We start from the raw sequence: 7500 nt of genomic DNA, 5'->3' as shown, positions 1-7500 counted from the left end.
CCAACTTGTGAGTCATATTCTATTACAAATGAATCTCTTAATCACTATGTACTCAGTGGTTAATTAAAGGAATTAAGGTTCATTTAACTAACAAAATTACAAACTGTTGTCCATTAAGTCCACGTTAATTAGCGGTTAATTCAATTACAGATGGTTGGGCAGGTTGAACTTAACCATTAAGATTGATTCCTCAAGACATGAGATCTTATTGTTTATTCGAGATCTATTTTTAATCTTAGTGTTAAAATAAAAAAGAATTAAAATCATTAGATATGGTGCTGTAAAGCTGATGTTTATGATTGAATCATGTGAAGGAACAAAAATGTTTTATACTGTAAGATAATGTACATTATAATGTTAGATAAACAAAAATATATAATAACAAATAAAAATAAAAATTTATATATATATATATATATATATATATATATATATATATATATATATATATATATATATATATATCAATTTTGATTTTTATTTGTTATTATAAATTTTATATATTTTTAATAATTTTTTTGTTTGAAATGTATGTCAAACTGTATGGCTGCTACCTTGGCCAGGTCTTGATTTTAATCTCAGTGAGACTTCCTGGAAAAATAAAGGTAAATAAATAAATTTAAGACAAACAAACTATTAAAACAAACTATATTTCAGAGCAAAGCATTGTTATTATTGTTGTTTTTGTTGTCGTTCATTTATTTTATTATTACAATGTGATTAAAGTACTATTTAAACATTTGTTTTAATTTATTTACTGTGCTATACGACAACAATTAATCGGTTATTGCATTGCTGTTCGGAAATAAATAAATAAATAAATAAATAAATAAATATTATTTTCGACTCTAATCATTTGTCTATATATTAAAGTCTAAATCATATTTCCATTGTGTCATAATATTTAGAGAGCAGTGGAGTTTATCGATAAATTACAGATAGGGAGTTTACTCTATTAATCATATCCTATTAATGTGGAAAATCATTAGAAATTAAAGTGGAGAATTAAATTACTGCCTTTTATAAAAGATCTAATGGAGCTTCTGAGTAACGAGGCTGTTAATAAGATGTCACTTAGTAAATTTTTCAAGGACAAACAGACTAATCAAAGCCTTAATGAATATGCAGTTAGAGATGTTCCTACTGATAAAAGCAGAACAAACAAGATGTCTTTGTACAACACTGTTGCGTACCGGCGCAGAAAAAGCTGAGAATCAAGAATACAAAACAATTCAATTGAAACGAATCGTAGAATCGTATCGAATGATATCGAGTGTGTTATCAGGAGTAATAAAGAGGTTTTTAATAATATCAGATCAGATAAATGACTACAACAGAAAAAGGTCACATTTCTCTGAACTGACACACACACACACACACACACACACACACACACACACACACACACACACACACACACACGTGCGTGCTAGATAAGAGATTGAGCTACAGGAAATGGCAAACACATCGTCTGACTCATATACACATAACCTGGGTCTTAAATACATGTTAAAATCTTAATTTAATATCAATTACTTGATGATGCTGACGATCGATTCTGTCATTTTCCCGTGTAATAATTCTATAACATATAAGTATTCATATTAATAATATTTATAAATAATATTTATTTTACTTTATAAAATAAGTGTTCTTTCCACCCATAAGGACAGAATGGGATATAGCTCTATTTTAGTGATCTGACAGGTGACTGAATGAAAAAAATCATATGAGAAATCAGAAATAGGTTAGCTACTGGATAGCTATAACAAAGCTATAGCTATGACATTAATAGTGAAACAACAATTAATAACATTAAACATTAACAAATGTGAAAAATCCTCTCAGAAATCATGTCAGGGTGGCACAGGTTAGCATTGAAGCTAGCATTAACAGTAAAAAAATGACTAAAAATGATATGACTAAAAATCTAATCAGAATTACTGCTGTGTTAGCTCATCGCTAATTGTGAAACATTAGCAATGAATTTGATTGAATAATCTCTCATAAATCTTGTCAGGTTAGATTATGTTAGATATGTGGCTAGTTTTAATCAATCAAAGCTATAAATATTCAACAATACAGTTTGATTGAAAAATTATGTGGGAAATTCATTTTGTGGCTAGGGTTAGCAATGAAGGTTAAAGCGTTTATAAATTTATTTAAGAAATCCAGTCAGAAATCTTGTCAGGTTAGGTCATGTTAGCTATGTGGCTAGTGTTAGCAGTACATACTATAAACATTTGAAAAAGTATGACAATAAGAGATATATAAATAGCATATCTTTCTCAGGTTAGCTCATGTTAGCTATGTGGCTAGTGTTAGCAGTACATACTATAAACATTTGAAAAAGTATGACAATAAGAGATATATAAATAGCATATCTTTCTCAGGTTAGCTCATGTTAGCTATGTGGTTAGTGTTAGCAGTACATACTATAAACATTTGAAAAAGTATGACAATAAGAGATATATAAATAGCATATCTTTCTCAGGTTAGCTCATGTTAGCTATGTGGTTAGTGTTAGCAGTACATACTATAAACATTTGAAAAAGTATGACAATAAGAGATATATAAATAGCATATCTTTCTCAGGTAGTGCATGTTAGTTTTGTGTCTAGTGTTTGCAGTGAAAATTAAAATCACTTCAGAATTACTGCCAGGTACAGTAGCTCATAGCTAATTGGCAAACATTAGCAATCCTGTCAGGTTACCTCATTTTTTTACAAGTGTGGTTAGCATTAGCTGACAAGAAGTTGAACGTTTATAAATATGACAAAAAATGTCCTCTGAGAAATCCTAATTAGCTAACATTAGCAGTGAATACTATAAACATTTTTAAATATGATCCTCTCAGGTTTGCTTGTCTTAGCTATCTGGATAGTATTTACCAGCAAATTTAGTTTTACAAACATTCGGCAATATAGATCGACTGAAAAATCATGTGGAAAATCCTGCCAGGTTAGCTATAGCAAATTAGCTAACATTAATAGTGAAACAATAATTAACTATAATTAACATAACTAATTAACATAAACTATTAACAAATATGAAAAATTCCCATAGACATTCATGCTAGATTTGTGGCTAGCATTAGCAGAGAATGCTATAAATGTTTTTTTTGAATATGATTTAAAACTGATTGCAGAAATTCTGTCAGATTAGCTCACATTAGTTAACTGGCCAAAAACGCTATACAAAAAAAAAACATATATAGATAGAATGCCATGTTAAATTAGCATCATTTAGACATCTAACTTTCATTAGCAGTAACTATTTTAAACCATGTATGAATATGACTGGCAGACATTCTGTCAGGTTAGCTCATTTATGCTAGCTAGCTAGTATTAGCGCTAAAAATTACAATCATTTATTATGAAATCCTCTTAGAAATTCTGTCTGATTTGCTCATGTGTACTAGTTGACTAGCATTAGAAGTGAAAGCCACAAACCTTAACAACAATACTGCCAGGTAAGCAAACATTAGCTTATTGACTAGCATTAGCATTAGCAAGAAGTGTTATGAACATTAGAAACTCTAAATATACATTTTATTCCATTAAAAAATAATGCATAGATTTAATGCTGACATTCAGCATCGATATTAGCAAGATGCAGCAGGATCACTATTAAAATTAAATATGTACAAACTCAGTTGCTGTACTGTTCATGAATAAGAAAGATATAAGGGAAATAAACAGTTATAAGCTTCAAGCTTTGAAAAAGGGTGAAGATTTTTTCGAAAGCATGAATCTCACGGTATCATCAAGCCCTAATCAGAACAACTTCATGATGGGAAGGAATAAAAACAATATTAAGATCATTATTCACCAACACTGTTCTTATTTAACACAGTTTCTACAACAAATGATCAGGCTTTTTATGATTCGCTGCGTCCTCTAGACCTTAGCAGTAATGAATACCTGTAATGACCATAAGAATTAAAATTCAGTACCAGGCTTGCTAGCCATCTATTATTTATTAGTCCATACTTTAATGATGATAACCCAAGAGGTGCTATTATCCAAGAATGTCTAGCTGAGATCTTTGAATTTAACGAGCGCTATACATCGATGTTATCTTCTACGCCAACTACCAGCGTCCAGAAGATACATTTTGAAATATTATGAGTAACTGGAGAGGCATTACTATACATAATAACTGAATTCACTCAGCTTGTGGGCATGAAGCACTCAGTCTTGGCTCCTCCAATCTGTCTGATCTCTATCCAATCTCCAAATCACCTTTTCTTGTTAAGTATTGTTCATAAGGCAACATAGTACAGAATCTGCCCGGGTTAAAGATGTAAATGACCATCTGCTTGCCTCCGGCTGTGGACGTGTTCCTGTCTGGGTTTTTCTGGAGTTGTTTTGGATTAGATAGACCCTATAGTGGCTCATGTGAAAGTAGACACAGAGCTTTAAGGATTTGTAGAGTTTTTTAAGTATTTGTGTTTTTACCTAGCCTACCAAGGGCCATAATTTCACACAGATGTTTCTATCTTCAAAGTAAATAGTGATATTAAACCCATTTCTACACTCTGAAGGTCTCTACTTCCAAAGTTCATAAGCAGCTAAATTTTAAAACTGTTATCTTCAACCACTAAAATACTGTCTTAAGTCCTGACTCATTTTAGATCAGACTCACAGTCAGAAAATCACTATTTGTGGAAACTGAGTAAAAAAAGTCCCATAAGTCTATTTCTATTTGAATGGAATGCCAATAAACTGGTAAAAAGGGTTAATTAAGACAAACGGTGTCCAACAAGGCTCTTATTTAGGCCCACTGTTACTTCCACATCATATCTCTAACTCTAGTTCAGGGGCATCCATCTTCAAATCTGTCCATATGTATTTTTTAAAGGCCTTCACTTCTTTTTTTTGTGTCAGTTTCACATTGTCAGTTTTGACAATAAATAGCAGCAACTGAAATTAGACAAAAAAGAAAGGATCAGGATGAGATATTCTCAGAAGAAGAATCTCCGGTAAGAAGACAGTATTTGTCCATGCGTATTTATCAGTCTCTATATGGAGTACATCACTAAATCACGCTAAAGATGCCAAAGATCATGAAGATTTTGGACCTCAAAGAGAAAAGTCCAACTCCGTGAAGATCCCGAGGCACCTAAAGATGTCCCAGGTGATTTTCGCTTTATGAAGATTTCGGACATTCGAAGAGATGTTTCTGACCCCATGAGGACTTTGACAACTTCTTAATTAATGCATACGACAAGCTAATTTATGAGTTGCTCAGGATATATTGCTGCTCTTGGATATTAGGTTCTTGTGATCTTAGCAGGACGTTTGTGCATCTAGTGCATGGACACTTTTCTCCTGGGACTTTCTACAGAGTGTTGAAGACGGCCGCCTTGGTTTCGTCGTTCCAGGAACATAAGAATCCTTTACAGCCAAAACTGTACATTTGTTTTTATTATACGAATTTGTATTAGTATTTCCTGGTTACACAACTCTAACTAGTGTATATGACTGTAAAATGGACATTATTTATAATTACTGTACACTCTCTGGTGTCACCCAAGTGAGGATGAGTTTTGAATCTGGTTCCTCTTAAGTTTTACCTCATACCATCTCAGGGAGTTTTTCTTATCACAGTAGCTTCAGGTTTGCTCATTAGGGATAAATAGGGATGGATTTAAATTTTTTTTTAAATGTTATGTTCTGTAAAGACACTTTGAGACAATGTGCACTGTTAAAACCTCTATACAAATAAAATTGAATTGAGTTGTATCTTTATATGTGGGTCACCTTAAAATAGACATCCATTGATTTTTAGGATTCCAGCAGTGCACATCCAAGCCCACATTCTCTGCACAGTGACAAATGTGCAAAAAAATGTTGAGTAGTCGGTACACTTCAAAGCAGTTTGATTTATTTTTTTTTATTAACTTTGAAATGATGGGGGCATGGTGGCTTAGTGGTTAGCACGTTCGCCTCACACCTCCAGGGTTGGGGGTTCGATTCCCGCCTCCGCCTTGTGTGTGTGGAGTTTGCATGTTCTCCCCGTGCCTCGGGGGTTTCCTCCGGGTACTCCGGTTTCCTCCCCCGGTCCAAAGACATACATGGTAGGTTGATTGGCATCTCTGGAAAATTGTCCATAGTGTGTGAGTGTGTGTGTGTGTGTGTGTGTGTGTGTGTGTGCCCTGTGATGGGTTGGGACTCCGTCCAGGGTGTATCCTACCTCGATGCCCGATGACGCCTGAGATAGGCACAAGCTCCTCGTGACCTGAGGTAGTTCGGATAAGCGGTAGAAAATGAGTGAGAGTGTGAGAGAGAGAGAGAGAGAGAGAGAGAGAGAGAGAGAGAACTTTGAAATGAGCTGCCAGGCTGTGTTTGGCTCTGGGCCTTCGGTTTGACACCTCTGCTATATGTGCTGGTATATCTTTAGACTTCTTTATGAAATACTTGAACTAGCACTTTCTCCCAATTTTGTTGTAGGTGTGTATTTAAAAAAATATAAATAAATAAATAAATAAACTTTGAAAAGTGCTTTAGACTCACGGTGTCGAAACAGAGTTAATGTATTCAATGTAAATACATTTGCACAGTGACTTAAAAGCGCTTTTGTACGTGGCTTTGGATAAGAGAGTCTGTTAAATGCAGTAAATTGAAATGTACATTTCAATGTGAATAGCATCTCTCTGAATACATATTATCATCTAAAAAAAAAAAAACTTAAAAAAAGAAATATGCCAAATTAAAATGGTGTTGCTGACTGTTTGCCTTGCAAACTCTTTATGAAAAATTTAACAAGCTCAAAATGCAGCAGCTCTATTGTGCCGGCCTGTGAAGTCCTGCATCGACTATAAAGTCCTGCTTATGATTATTTATTTATTTATTTATTTATTTATTTATTTATTCATTCTGCCGCCAGAATGGAAATCGACTTATCTGCCATATTCAGTTAGTATAAATAAATGAATGATTTAAAATGAGTCAGGTAAAATGTTGTTGTGTTTTTCCCTCAGTTGAAAACCTTACACTGAATTTTAGTGCTGAAGATAAATCTGAGCTGCTTTTAGATGAACAAACACTCGGAGCATCTCAGAGAGCAGAAATGGGTTTGATATCAACATTTACACTGAAGATTTTAACACCACTGTGGACTGAGACACGACAAAGATGTTCGTTCATCCGCACGGACTCGACAAAAACAGGAGCAGTTTTCATTTTTTGGCCTTTGGGAAAGAGTTAAACAGCTAAATGGTGTAGCTCTGCTGTATCTTACCTGAAGCGGCAAAGCTGATCACAAGCAATTTGCTTAGCACGGTTTGGGTCTAAGGTTAATTCAGAGGATCAGTTGTAGTTCATCCAGTGAAAGATCTTCCATTTTATCAAGACTAATCTAATAAACTGATTACATTTTTGTTTGTTATTTGCAAGAGATCAAACTGTAACTTGTAGGTTTTGTAAATCTTGTAAGTTACAGCGTTAATACTTTGTGTTTTATCAGAAACGTAACAAACTCTTTTTTTTGTCTTAT

The sequence above is a fragment of the Tachysurus fulvidraco genome, chromosome 8 (genome assembly GCF_022655615.1).
Source record: "Tachysurus fulvidraco isolate hzauxx_2018 chromosome 8, HZAU_PFXX_2.0, whole genome shotgun sequence".
Lineage (NCBI taxonomy): Eukaryota > Metazoa > Chordata > Actinopteri > Siluriformes > Bagridae > Tachysurus > Tachysurus fulvidraco.
This window is presented reverse-complemented; position numbering follows the sequence as displayed.